This window comes from Protopterus annectens, chromosome 8.part1 (assembly GCF_019279795.1).
Source record: "Protopterus annectens isolate FY-2018-M chromosome 8.part1, PAN1.0, whole genome shotgun sequence".
Taxonomy (NCBI): domain Eukaryota; kingdom Metazoa; phylum Chordata; order Ceratodontiformes; family Protopteridae; genus Protopterus; species Protopterus annectens.
In genome coordinates this window covers 15,294,884-15,309,963 of record NC_056742.1, presented here as the reverse complement: position 1 = coordinate 15,309,963, position 15,080 = coordinate 15,294,884, and positions in this window count along the sequence as shown.

Genomic DNA, 15,080 nt, shown 5'->3' with positions numbered 1-15,080 from the left:
ACTGTGAAATAAACATCGGCAACAAGAAAGCAATGCAGGGGTGTGTGACAGGTTCTGTGACACACCCTGCATTGCAAAAGTGCTTTATGACACTTCTGAAACCTACAAAGCAGGAAATGTGTGCAAATACACACAAAATGGTGCATAAATCCTGCAAAAGTGACAAAACACACATATAGCTGTCACAAATATAGAAAGTTGATAGAGAACAGATCTTGCATTAGCATGAAGTATGGAAGGGTAGAAGTCTGAAAGGAAATGTGTGCCAATATTCACTTATAGCAGTGCATGTTAACAAAGGCACAAATGATGGGGTGAATAAATGATACATTAGGGACACACTTGAAAAATTGCCCTCACACACTTAGAAAGTTGATAAATAACAGGATATGTATTAGCAGGAGTCCCTGAAGGACAGAAACCTGAAAGCCAAATGAATGCCATTATTTCATGATTGCAATCCCAATTAGTTGTCACAACACCACAAGACACACCCATATAACATAATAATATAATAATAATATATATTTTTTTCTAGCCTAAGGAATGTAGCTAAGCAGGTGTGCATGTTATGTCCCTCCGCTTAGCATAGCTTAAACATTCCATAGTAGATAAATGCAAATATACAAGCAGAATTGCCAAGCTGAGATAGTGTAGTGGTTAGAGTCCTGGCTTTACATGCAAGTGTTCTTGGTTTGAATACCACAACAGGCAACTTAGTTTTCTATGTAAAAGTAGTGTTAAAATTATTTTTGTAAACTTAAATTATGTAGCAACTGTTTTTGTCAACCAGGGTAGTGTAGAAGTTCCAAAAGTGAGGTGTCAGTGTAGAAAATATGTGAAAATCCATATAAACACAAGTGCCCTATACAGTATAGTCACACAAGAATATAATTTAATGAAAGCACATAGGGGATGTTATGGAAGGTAAATGTTAAATTATAATATGTATATAAATATTATTTTATAATATAAAAATATAATTATAATATGCTTAAACATGCCTTAATCACTCTGTATCCATCAGACATTATTCTGCCGAGCAACAAAATAGTCAGCCCTGCCAAGTGTCAAACCCAGGATGCTGTCCTCTACAATCACACCAAAATGTCAATATCCCATCTGAGCTGTGGAACATGTAATGCTTTAACAAACATATCATGCATTCTGGTCAATTAACGTTAATGAAAAAAAAAAACAACAGTCCAAGTTACATGTCATCATTGTGCAACCGTATCATTCTCAAAACCTGATCTCTGAGTACATTCTTGGCAACATGCCATGAATGCATACTACTCTTGTATAAGAGTGCATTCTTCCTACTCTTTTTCCTAAATAAACTAGTATGTACATCCCCTAAATCAGACTTTCTTACAGTAACATCCAAAAAGTCTATCTCATCGAAAGAGTATTTATACGTAAACTTCAAAAAAGTCGTAGTCTTAGAAATGTGATCAATTCACTTGGGCCATTCCAAAGAAAAAATATGCCATCCATGAAATGAGGGTACCAACTCACATAACCAAAAAACTCATTGTTGTAAAACACAGCATTCTCCTCCCAATGTAATAATGCTAGGTTGGCATAGCTATTGGCACAAGCTGTGCCCATAGCCATGCCAACCTTCTGCAGAAAACAAATTCAATGTTGAAAACAAAAGCATTATTCTCAACAATAATTTCTGATAGCACAGAAACTAAATCAGTTTTATCTGGGGATATATATCTCCCCATTAACAATTCCGTAATATTATCAATGCCCCAATTATCTGGAATAATGTTGAACAGGGACTCTACAGCCATAGTAACAAAAACATAATCACCAATAAGTCCAGATCCCCTGACATTAATATACAAATCCTGCAAAAAAGTATTGGTATCTCTCAAAATTATCCTTCCTCTGGATTAAGCAAAATGCATTCAAGAATAAGAGTATTCTTGCACGGAGTGGTTCGTGTCCATTTAGCACAGCAGTGCACCTTAAATATTCATGAAGGCATGCTGCTGTACTTGCTATATGGACACAAACACCAAACGAGTGCAGGGGACATGTCCAAATAGTGCATGGACACTGAACATGCCCCCTTAACTCAGAAAGTGCCATACGGCATTTTCTAAGCTGAACTGGCATAATATTAGAGATTTACTCTAATATTATGCCGGTGTTTCACTGTCTGCTGACACTGAAATGAAATGACCATTTCATTGTCCACGGACTGTGAAATAAACATCGGCAACAAGAAAGCAATGCAGGGGGTGTGTGACAGGTTCTGTGACACACCCCCTGCATTGCAAAAGTGCTTTATGACACTTCTGAAACCTACGAAAGCAGGAAATGTGTGCAAATACACACAAAATGGTGCATAAATCCTGCAAAAGTGACAAAACACACATATAGCTGTCACAAATATAGAAAGTTGATAGAGAACAGATCTTGCATTAGCATGAAGTATGGAAGGGTAGAAGTCTGAAAGGAAATGTGTGCCAATATTCACTTATAGCAGTGCATGTTAACAAAGGCACAAATGATGGGGTGAATAAATGATACATTAGGGACACACCTGAAAAATTGCCCTCACACACTTAGAAAGTTGATAAATAACAGGATATGTATTAGCAGGAGTCCCTGAAGGACAGAAACCTGAAAGCCAAATGAATGCCATTATTTCATGATTGCAATCCCAATTAGTTGTCACAACACCACAAGACACACCCATATAACATAATAATATAATAATAATATATATATATTTTTCTAGCCTAAGGAATGTAGCTAAGCAGTGTGCATGTTATGTCCCTCCGCTTAGCATAGCTTAAACATTCCATAGTAGATAAATGCAAATATACAAGCAGAATTCCCAAGCTGAGATAGTGTAGTAGTTAGAGTCCTGGCTTTGCATGCAAGCGTTCCTGTTTTGAATACCACAACAGGCAACTTAGTTTTCTATGTAAAAGTAGTGTTAAAATTATTTTTGTAAACTTAAATTATGTAGCAACTGTTTTTGTCAACCAGGGTAGTGTAGAAGTTCCAAAAGTGAGGTGTCAGTGTAGAAAATATGTGAAAATCCATATAAACACAAGTGCCCTATACAGTATAGTCACACAAGAATATAATTTAATGAAAGCACATAGGGGGATGTTATGGAAGGTAAATGTTAAATTATAATATGTATATAAATATTATTTTATAATATAAAAATATAATTATAATATGCTTAAACATGCCTTAATCACTCTGTATCCATCAGACATTATTCTGCCGAGCAACAAAATAGTCAGCCCTGCCAAGTGTCAAACCCAGGATGCTGTCCTCTACAATCACACCAAAATGTCAATATCCCATCTGAGCTGTGGAACATGTAATGCTTTAACAAACATATCATGCATTCTGGTCAATTAACGTTAATGAAAAAAAAAAACAACAGTCCAAGTTACATGTCATCATTGTGCAACCGTATCATTCTCAAAACCTGATCTCTGAGTACATTCTTGGCAACATGCCATGAATGCATACTACTCTTGTATAAGAGTGCATTCTTCCTACTCTTTTTCCTAAATAAACTAGTATGTACATCCCCTAAATCAGACTTTCTTACAGTAACATCCAAAAAGTCTATCTCATCGAAAGAGTATTTATACGTAAACTTCAAAAGTCGTAGTCTTAGAAATGTGATCAATTCACTTGGGCCATTCCAAAGAAAAAATATGCCATCCATGAAATGAGGGTACCAACTCACATAACCAAAAAACTCATTGTTGTAAAACACAGCATTCTCCTCCCAATGTAATAATGCTAGGTTGGCATAGCTATTGGCACAAGCTGTGCCCATAGCCATGCCAACCTTCTGCAGAAAACAAATTCACTGTTGAAAACAAAAGCATTATTCTCAACAATAATTTCGGATAGCACAGAAACTAAATCAGTTTTATCTGGGAATATATATCTCCCCATTAACAATTCCGTAATATTATCAATGCCCCAATTATCTGGAATAATGGTGAACAGGGACTCTACAGCCATAGTAACAAAAACATAATCACCAATAAGTCCAGATCCCCTGACATTAATATACAAATCCTGCAAAAAAGTATTGGTATCTCTCAAAATTATCCTTCCTCTGGATTAAACAAAATGCATTCAAGAATAAGAGTATTCTTGCATGGCGTGGTTCGTGTCCATTTAGCACAGCAGTGCACCTTAAATATTCATGAAGGCATGCTGCTGTACTTGCTATAGGGACACAAACACCAAATGAGTGCAGGGGACATGTCCAAATAGTGCATGGACACTGAACATGCCCCCTTAACTCAGAAAGTGCCATACGGCATTTTCTAAGCTGAACTGGCATAATATTAGATATTTACTCTAATATTATGCCAGTGTTTCACTGTCTGCCGACACTGAAATGAAATGACCATTTCATTGTCCATGGACTGTGAAATAAACATCGGCAACAAGAAAGCAATGCAGGGGGTGTGTGACAGGTTCTGTGACACACCCCCTGCATTGCCAAAGTGCCTTATGACACTTCTGAAACCTACTAAAGCAGGAAATGTGTGCAAATACACACAAAATGGTGCATAAATCCCGCAAAAGTGACAAAACACACATATAGCTGTCACAAATATAGAAAGTTGATAGAGAACAGATCTTGCATTAGCATGAAGTATGGAAGGGTAGAAGTCTGAAAGGAAATGTGTGCCAATATTCACTTATAGCAGTGCATGTTAACAAAGGCACAAATGATGGGGTGAATAAATGATACATTAGGGACACACCTGAAAAATTGCCCTCACGCACTTAGAAAGTTGATAAATAACAGGATATGTATTAGCAGGAGTCCCTGAAGGACAGAAACCTGAAAGCCAAATGAATGCCATTATTTCATGATTGCAATCCCAATTAGTTGTCACAACACCACAAGACACACCCATATAACATAATAATATAATAATAATATATATATATTTTTCTAGCCTAAGGAATGTAGCTAAGCAGTGTGCATGTTATGTCCCTCCGCTTAGCATAGCTTAAACATTCCATAGTAGATAAATGCAAATATACAAGCAGAATTCCCAAGCTGAGATAGTGTAGTAGTTAGAGTCCTGGCTTTGCATGCAAGCGTTCCTGGTTTGAATACCACAACAGGCAACTTAGTTTTCTATGTAAAAGTAGTGTTAAAATTATTTTTGTAAACTTAAATTATGTAGCAACTGTTTTTGTCAACCAGGGTAGTGTAGAAGTTCCAAAAGTGAGGTGTCAGTGTAGAAAAGATGTGAAAACCCATATAAACACAAGTGCCCTATGCAGTATAGTCACACAAGAATATAATTTAATGAAAGCACATAGGGGAATGTTATGGAAGGTAAATGTTAAATTATAATATGTATATAAATATTATTTTATAATATAAAAATATAATTATAATATGCTTAAACATGCCTTAATCACTCTGTATCCATCAGACCTTATTCTGCCCAGCAACAAAATAGTCAGCCTTGCCGAGTGTCAAACCCAGGATGCTGTCCTCTACAATCACACCAAAATATCAATATCCCATCTGAGCTGTGGAACATGTAATGCTTTAACAAACATATCATGCATTCTGGTCAATTAACGTTAATGAAAAAAAAAAACAACAGTCCTAAGTCTTAAACCCAGGACACTGAACACTATAGTCAGAAGAATGTACCACTACACATCTGAACTGTAGGAATTAGCATTGCTTTTTCAAACATATCATGCAATTGAGGAATACAACATTAGGGGGAAAGCTCTGTGGAATCATTCATGTGTTGTATATAGACATAGACACACACACACACACACACACACATATATATATATATATATATATATATATATATATATATATATGTGTGTGTGTGTGTAGATCTACCTGAAATGATCGACAAGCTAAAAGCATGACAACGAGAACACCAACATGAAAAAAATGAAAGTTGAAATACCCGAAAGTTCAAATGCCCGACAAAACACAATCCAGAAACTCAACAAAATAAAACATATCCGTTCCTGAAAAACACACACACAACACAAGCACACCAAAAACCTTACATACCTACACTAAACCTTATATACAAAACTATCTATGCACTAACCTTAACCCAAACCCTAACCCTAAGTTCCTTCACTATCGCACACTTACCTTACCCACACCGTAACCCTAAAGTCCGTCACTATTGCGCACTTGCCTTACCCACACCCTAACCCTAAAGTCCATCACTATCGTACACTTACCTTACCCACACCCTAACCCTAAAGTCCATCACTATCACACACTTACCTTACCCACACCCTAACCCTAAAGTCTATCACTATTGCATGCTTACACAGTCGCTCTCGTTTCGCATGTCGGTGTTTTCAGCGCTGGGATTCTGGACTGTCAATCATTTATGCTGTCGGTCTTCCGGTGTCGGTTTACGTTCTCGGTCTTCCAGTGTCGGTCTTCTCATTGTCGGCATTTTCAGCTTTCGTTCTTTTCAGGTAGATCTATATATATATATATATATATATATATATATATATATATATATATATATATATGTGTGTGTGTGTGTGTATGCATGTATGTATATAACATGCAGTGCAGTTATACCTCCGAACCATCCCTCTCATAAGATTCATAGGTTCATAGGTAGGTACTAGGCTATCGGCCTAAGGGCCTATGTAAGCCTAGTCAAAAGGTTCCCTGGATGTTGCCACCCAAGGATGCTATTTACCTGTGACCCTGTCGAGCAGGGCCACAAAAGTGATTCTTGGGGTGAATTTCCTATTACCCATCCACTCATCAAGATTTTTCTTGAAGATTGCTAGTGAAGAACTCTGCTTTACATGAATAGGTAGCTTGTTCCAGAGTGTGGGAAGTCTCTGGGACAGGAATCTATCCCTCCAGCATGTTCTGCTAATTGTGGTGACAAGGTTTAGGTCTCAAGAGTGTGTGGCTCAGATGGATTGGGATTTATTTAGGTGTAGCATGTCCAACAGCTCTGGGTTTGACACTGCTTTGTGTGTTAGGCAGAGATCACCTTGGAGTAGGTGATATACTATGGAGTAAAGCTGGAGTTTTTTGAGGCAGTCAGCGTAGGGCATCTGTTTGAGTCCTGTAATCCTCTTTGTGCAATATTTTTGTGGCCTTTCCAGCTGTTGCAGATGTCTTGTGAGGTACATTCCAAAAGGGGCATTGTACTCTATAATGGATGTGATGAGAGCCGAGTAGAGGAAGACAATGGCCTCTTTTTTCCTGGATGAGAACCCTTTTGTGATGAGGTGTGCCACATAGAAGGATTTCCTGACTACTGTGGCAATGTGGTTATCAAAGGAGAGGCTAATGTCCCCTTGAGTCTTGAGGTCTCTTATCACACCTTTGGTGTTAAGTGGACTGCCACCTGTGTTGTAATTCATGGGTACAGAGTTTTTACTAAAGGGGATGACAATGTACTTTTTGGCATTGAGCTTGAGGCCATAGATCTGACACCAGGCATCAGTCTCAGTGAGGCCTTATTGTAGGATGGTCATGTCATTTGGGGACTCGATTATGGCACCCAGTTTTCAGTCATCTGTGAATTGTGTCAGCCAGAGGCCCTCTGTGTTAGCCCATACTTCAGAGAAGTAGATCCCAAACAGGAGAGGACCCAAGAATGAACCCTGTGGTACTCCACTTGTCACAGGTTTGAAGTCAGATTCGAAGTCTGCAATTTTTACAGTGTGGGTTCTGTCAGTGAGCCAGCTGGCAAACCATCTTGTGATGTATGGATTTATACCCAACTTTGTGAGTTTATCTATGATTCCAGAATGGGGGATGGTGTCGAAAGCCTTGGCGAGGTCAAGATAGGCTGTGTAAACTGCCTTACCCTTGTCCACGGCTTTGGTAACTGTTTCAAAGAAGTCAATCAGGTTCAGGAGACATGATCTGCCCTTCACAAACCCAAACTGGGTGGGGTCCAGAGTTTGGAGGTTACCAATAACTTTGTTCATGAGTTCCATGATGATGCATTCTATGGCCTTGCAAACCAGGCTTGTTAGGCTAATAGAGTGATAGGTCCTGGGGTCCATGGTGACTCCCCCTTTATGGAGTGGTACAACTGTTGATGTGTGCCATTCAGTGGGTACAAAGCCTGTCGTGAGGCTATGATTGAATATGGTGCTTAGGTGGGGGGCTAGTTCATTCTGAAGTTCATGTAGAACGCAGCCAGGGATGTTGTCCGGCCCCATGGATGCTGTGTTCTTGGCTTTGGAGAATGCAGTTGTCACTTGTTCAGTTGTGATTGCAGGAACACTGCATTCTTCCAGTATGAATATGGGTCCTTTAGGGGGTGGGGGGGGTAAAGTTAACACTGAACCTATCAGCCAGGATGTTGGTGATATCAGCTGGTTCTGTAATTTAAGCCATTGTGCTATAACTCAGAGCAGATCTGGGTGATGCCATTGAGATTCTTGACATAGCTATAGAATGCTTTGTCTTTGTCCTTAGAGTCAGTAACAATCTTGTTTTCATAGCTGGCTTTGGAGGATTTTATGAGGGAACTCAGCTTCTTGCTGAAGTTGACCAGGGAGCTCCTCCACTCATGGGATTTTACTGGCTTTTGCAACAGTTTCTTCCTTTTGTTGTAGAGTTTATTTATAGCAGGGAACCACTGGATTGGCCTTCTTTTTTTGGAGGACCGTGTCTTGGTTCTATTAGGGATGGCACGATCCATGCATTCATGTAGGTGGTTAGTGCAAGAAACCTGTACAATGGCTGTAAAAGGGGGGAGGAAACGGGCCACATATAGGGACATATTCTAAATATTGCTGTGATCAATGAAGACATTTGCTACAGCAACAGGGTGCATTTCAGCAGACAATTACTGAAGGATATGAGGATGGAAACTGAAATGTTATGTCATTATTTACTGACATATATCCTTGGATCATCACTGTGATTTACCTGACAAATACAAATAAATTGTGGAACCAAGCAAAAGTATGGGCCATCTGGACATTCTGTGAAAACCCTGGCAGTGCAGAGGTATGCTCAGAACCCCTTAGAGCAATGAATCTGGACCAAGCCTGACAAAGTGGCATAACAAAGCCCTGAAAATAGGGACATATCCAAAATATGTGAGTAGATAAGCTGAGAAAGTTGATGTAATAACACTGTATGTCCTACCATATATCAACTGAAATATCACAAGTCTGGAACTCAAATGCTTCTCATTATTTAGTGATCTCAATCCCCACATCATCCCACTGATGTGTCAGGAATACACAACAGTTATGGGGACCAGACCAAAGATATCAGTCAGACAACTGGACATCCTATGAATATGTGGACATAACACAACAACACTGAGCTACCAAGCAAGGTCCAAACTTCAATCAGACTGACATAACACTACCCAATTCCAGCTTTGGGGATGTACACATGCATTTGCAAATATAACAGGCACTACATGGATGTAACACTAGTGGAAAACATACACTGGTGTGAAAGTGCATACCCTCAACCAATTGCACCACAGTCACAGTGACATACCAGTTAACAAACTGAACACTACAGTATAATGACTGTGTGAGCAACAATATCCTGTTTGCCTATGGGCATGCCCCTCGTGCAACCATGCCCCTGCCCCACCCCCCACCCCGCCCAACCCACCCCCCCCCCGCCTCCATGATGTTTATTTTTTTGTGATGTTACGACATCATCACTTTACGTTCCTACCTGTTCTTTTTGTTGATTTTTCTTTGCTTTCTGTAAGGTTTTCTGTAAAAGCATTGTAATCAGCCGATCAACTCAGCAGCCATTCTTTTTCATTGTTTTTTATTTTTTTGTTGGATTTTTCATGCTTTTCTGTAAAAAAAGCATTAAAAATTAAATTATAATAGTCTGTCTCCTTTTGTTTTTTTGAAGAGTGGAGTTTGAGTTTTGTTTTCCTCGACTACCGGAGAATCAGTTTGATTTCCTAATAGTCCGGAAAAAAAACGGAGGGGTGGCAAGCCTATGTTTGCCACTCACACATTACCCCTACGTATACTGCCCCAATTCACAGTGTAGTGGGAATCTTGAGGTGTTACAGGCAAGGGAGCCCGCAGGATTTTTTGCAGGGGGGTGTAAACCCAAGCCCCGCCCATGCAGCCCCACCCCCTCTGTTGTCCCCTCCCACTCAACCCCACCCCCCCACCCATGCAGCCATTCCAATGTCCCATTACTTGGCTATTTCTCCCCATTTCTCATAGACACTGTTCAAATCTCTCAATGTGCATACTGTTTTATGCTTTACTTCTACAGTTACTATAGATATTTGGATTTCATTTACAACTTTTATTTCACATTTTATAGCACAAACACTGATAGACATTTACTAAACCTAAACAAAGCAATAGTCTTACAATGAACACAGACTTAGCATTAAAACTTATCTACCTTTGAAATCCACATTCACTGAAACAACATTGAAACTCGCATTCAAAGAAAATGCATCTGGTCAGTGGCAGGGTAAGTTTACCTTTGGGCTGTTTTCAAATCATAGGCTCCTTGCACACATTTTTAGAACCATGGAAAAGTTATTTGATTCACCTTCCTGACTGTATTAATTATACTATATAATAATTTAATTATATCCCTTGTATAATACAGCACCACTTGTTAGAGCGTGTTTTAAATTTATAGTTCTGAACATTTTTCCTTTAACCAATGAAACAAATCATATGAACCAATAATGACAACCTGCCCAATTCAGAACATTTCAACCATAAAGGGCCACTCTACTCAAACTTTTGTCATACAATCCACCAATATCAATTAATATGCAGAATCTTTGAAGAAGTAAAAGTCATCTGGATAATTCCACATTAAAGAGATCTGAAACCAGTGAAGAGGTTGTTGCTAGAAAATAACTTTATATTTCAGTGTTTAATCTGCAAATTCAATGCCTGCTGCCCTTGAAGAATAAATTGCCTACGTTATATTAAAAAAATGGTAAGCTGGTATATTGCAATAGGGAATGGGTGGCAAGCTGAAAAACAAGTTCATAGTTATTAGGCATCTCATCCAAAGGAGGACATACTCAGGACTGTAGCACTCCACCTCCTTAAAGTACAAATCTACATGTTGTGGGAGTAGAACCTATAGCCTTCTGTATCAAGATGCAAGTATGCTACCTGCTGTGCTGCTTTAAAAATTCTATACCACAATAGTGATATCATTTGCTAAACAAAACAGTTGCACCTTTTAAGTAGGCTTAGCATGAGCAGCAGTAAATTTCTCTTCCCTTGAAGCTCGCAATTCCTTGAAAATGCACTTGAAAATAAAATCCACCTGCTAAATCTAACTAGGGCATTTCACTCTCTCTCTCACACACACCTCAACCTCTTAGTGCAAGAAATCTGGACAAAGCCTAAAATAAATAGGAACAGATTATAAATATTGCTGTCATGAACTTAGAACATTGCTAGAATCTGCACCCACTTCTGACAAAGTACCTTCTTGATGACACACATGACAAATATATATTTGTGCAGTTATTCAAACCCAGAAATTTTTTAAAATAAAAAAGTCACTTACTACCAATGGACAAATTACACTACCCAAGAAAAATAAGTAGTAGATCAATAACTACAAACAGGTCTAATTAAAGAGCTGAATAATATTGCCTATGTACTTTCCTCACAGTGCGACTCAGCGTCTTAACTACTACAATTTGTGCCAAACCTGAAGTGCTGAGAGCAAAACAGAATAATGGAATCACTGGAGATAATTGAAAATAGTTTAGAACATTATTTTGCTAAAATATTATGAAAACAGCATGAGCTACAGAATTTCTTGGGAATAAAATTGAAATGCAAAGTAACATTAGTCAACCATTTCATTTACAGCCCCATGGGTGCTTTATGTAATGAAATAAGTACTTTGCCTGCAATTTCATAACATACACTTTTAGATACCTACTGTACCACTATGTATACTAGGTGTGCCCATCCAAAGAAATGTCCCTGAAGTACAGATACATAATCTCACAAAAAATAAAATGAATGGTTTCGATACCTACTGATAAAGAATGAAGCACTTCAGCTGAGACTTGCACTCGGATCCTTTACCTAAGTCTACAAGATACTTGTATACAAAAATACCAGCTACATTATTAAAAGAACTAGAATATAAATATACTTCTATCACCTTAATCCTTCCCAGCATGAAATGAATGACTACAAAAGTAATTCCATATTACATATGGAATATGTGCTTTCTTCATTTATTAAGAGTTCGTAAAAACACCTCTGAAAAATAATTCAGTACTATTGCTTGAAAGTGAACCCATCCATTTCGGAATATCATGTTTTCCCACTATTAGCTATGAAACTGAAGAGACTAGAGAAAATATTTCCTAGAACAAAACAGTGGCCACACAAATAATTTTGCATTAAAATACATGGGAATATGATACACATAAACCGTGGAGTGTGTAGAAAGAATGAAGTGCTTCAGCCAATAATTGAATCCTGGACATTCAGAATGAGTAATTGGGACATGAACAGTTTGACTGAACTTTTTGCTTTTATTTCCTATCATCCTCAAAAAAAAAAAAAAAAAAAAAAAAAAAAAATTCTTAAGAGATAAATCCATATAATCCAAAATTCCAAAAATGCAAGTATAAAGATATCAGGAACCATGCATGGAGTAACACAAGTTTATTTAACAATGCTAGTATACACTTTCAATGCTTCCTCGGGTAATATTGTCTGATGAAGCATTGAATGCAAAAGTGTATACTAGTGTTGTGTAAATAAACATATCTTGTTTTACTCCGTGAGTAGTTCCTAATATCTTTATACTTGTATTTACTCCTCATCATACCCGAGAATGACTTCTCCTAGCAAACAAGTTAACAAACAAATATGTACCTCTATGTCTATCTCTCTATCTATAGTATATATATATATATATATATATATATATATATATATATATATATATATATATATATATATAATGTGTGTGTGTGTGTGTGTGTGTGTGTGTGTGTGTAGATGTATGTAAAGTCCTGACCACATCATGCATACTCATAGTTTTTTTCCAATACATTTCTCCAGTTCCAGGGTTGATTCTTTGAGTCTTGTACCTTTTTGTTTATTTTTTATTTCTTTTTTTCATATCTTGTTCTGGCAGCACTCTTACTATTCCCCTTTTATTACCTGTCAGTGCTTCTATCTGCCATGAGACTGCATGCCTCCTCGATCTCCAGTGCATGAAAAAGAGAAGAACATGCTAGCACAGTAATCTTCTGATGGTAGAAGAGACCTTTACCTTGCGACCTATCCATATATAAAAAAAAAAAAAACAGTTTCCCCAGTATATGACCCTTAATGACATTCATGTGTCTATACTGCAGAGTACTTACTACTCCTCTGTGCAGATAACCTGCCTGCATTCTTCCCTTCTTTGCCTGCCCATTAAAGAATTCCAGGTAACAGATAAATAATCTACAATGCTGGATAAACTCTACTATACCAATATTTGGCTTACTAGTTTATAAGACTGAATCCTGTAAAATCAAAATTTCAAATCATTAACACATAACATACTCATTAACAGATACTTAACTCTTTCCTGATCACTCTATGTGAATTTACTAAACTATTCTGCAACTGAGTGCACATTACTTAATGTTAACCAATAAAAAAATTAAATAAAAATACAGTATGACAGGGGAAGAAGATAATCTTTTATGATTTGTAAACTACTCATAACTTGTCACAGTCCTTGAAGTGTATAAAACACCTCTTTCTAACCTTTAGATTCCAGAAAACAGCTTTTCTCGATAAGCAGCAACAAAGACTCCAGCATACAATAAAAATGCATACACACCAGAACATAACAGTTAAACATACTGTGCATGTCTCTGCATATCTGTAAATTAGTAAGTCATGTATTTTTAAACCTGTAGTAAATGTTATATTCTCCATGACAAAAATTACTAAGGGACACTATACAGATAATAAGGCATGGTAAGGTACTGGGATTTACCACTACACCAAAATGACTATGTTGTCAAGGGAACTAAATCATCCAATAGTCACCATCAAAGGATAAATGTCTAACTATAAATCTAGTTATGCAAAATTTAATCAATGTTTAGTGCTGACTTTGTGTTATTCTCTTGCTAGCAATGCCAAACCCACGTGCAACTGTTTTATAAGGTTTTTGTCTAAAATGTTTTGCACAGGAAAATTGTTTTGAACGATATACAGATGAACAAATAGTTCTTAGAGAAGTGTGAAATGTTCTTTTGCTCTTCTTTGACACTTGTAATTTTCACTGCATGTGATACCTATTTTGATGCAAGGATTCTAACAGTCAAGATTCAGATGCATGTTCTGCAGAGCTCCGCAGTTCTGGCAATAAAAAATCTTAGTTCAAGAGGTCATATTGATGCTTTCCTGGTCTTTTAAGTGTTACTTTTTAATTTTAAATAAAGCTGTCTTCTCCTCGGCTATAACATTTCTGAACAACAAATCTCCACAAAAAGACTAAATGGTATGGTAACTCTGTAGTCTGTAATACATGTAATGCTTCAGAAACTAGAAAGACTGCTGGTGAACTGTAATACAAGTGGCCAGACTAACAAGTGCTGTACTTGTTTGAAGCTGGGGATCCCTAGTATGTGGACAAGTGAACAAGAAAAATAAAAAGGCATGAGGATGTCCAGTCTAAAGTTGCATTGATTCTCTAGTGCTTTTGGACAGCTGCACAAAGTGTGGACATTACAGCGTGTGTATAAACCTGTTTGAAGAACTGACAACAAATATTTAACAGTTTCTAAAATATCCTCTTTGCCTAACCAAACATAATCCACATAACCTGTTAGCCTCTTTTTAAAGAGGAGGAGAAGGCTTGGCTATTTTGTCTTCTGCTATTGATTAAGGTTACAAATTCAGAAGTTTCACCAGAGGTTTTCTGCAAAAAGAGTTACAGTGACATGATCTGTCAATATTTCTTACTAATATCATATTCATTGGAGTCTTGTACCAGTGTAGTCCTGTTGGCTATTACTGTTCTGTGGGGAGCTGACTGCATAACCCTG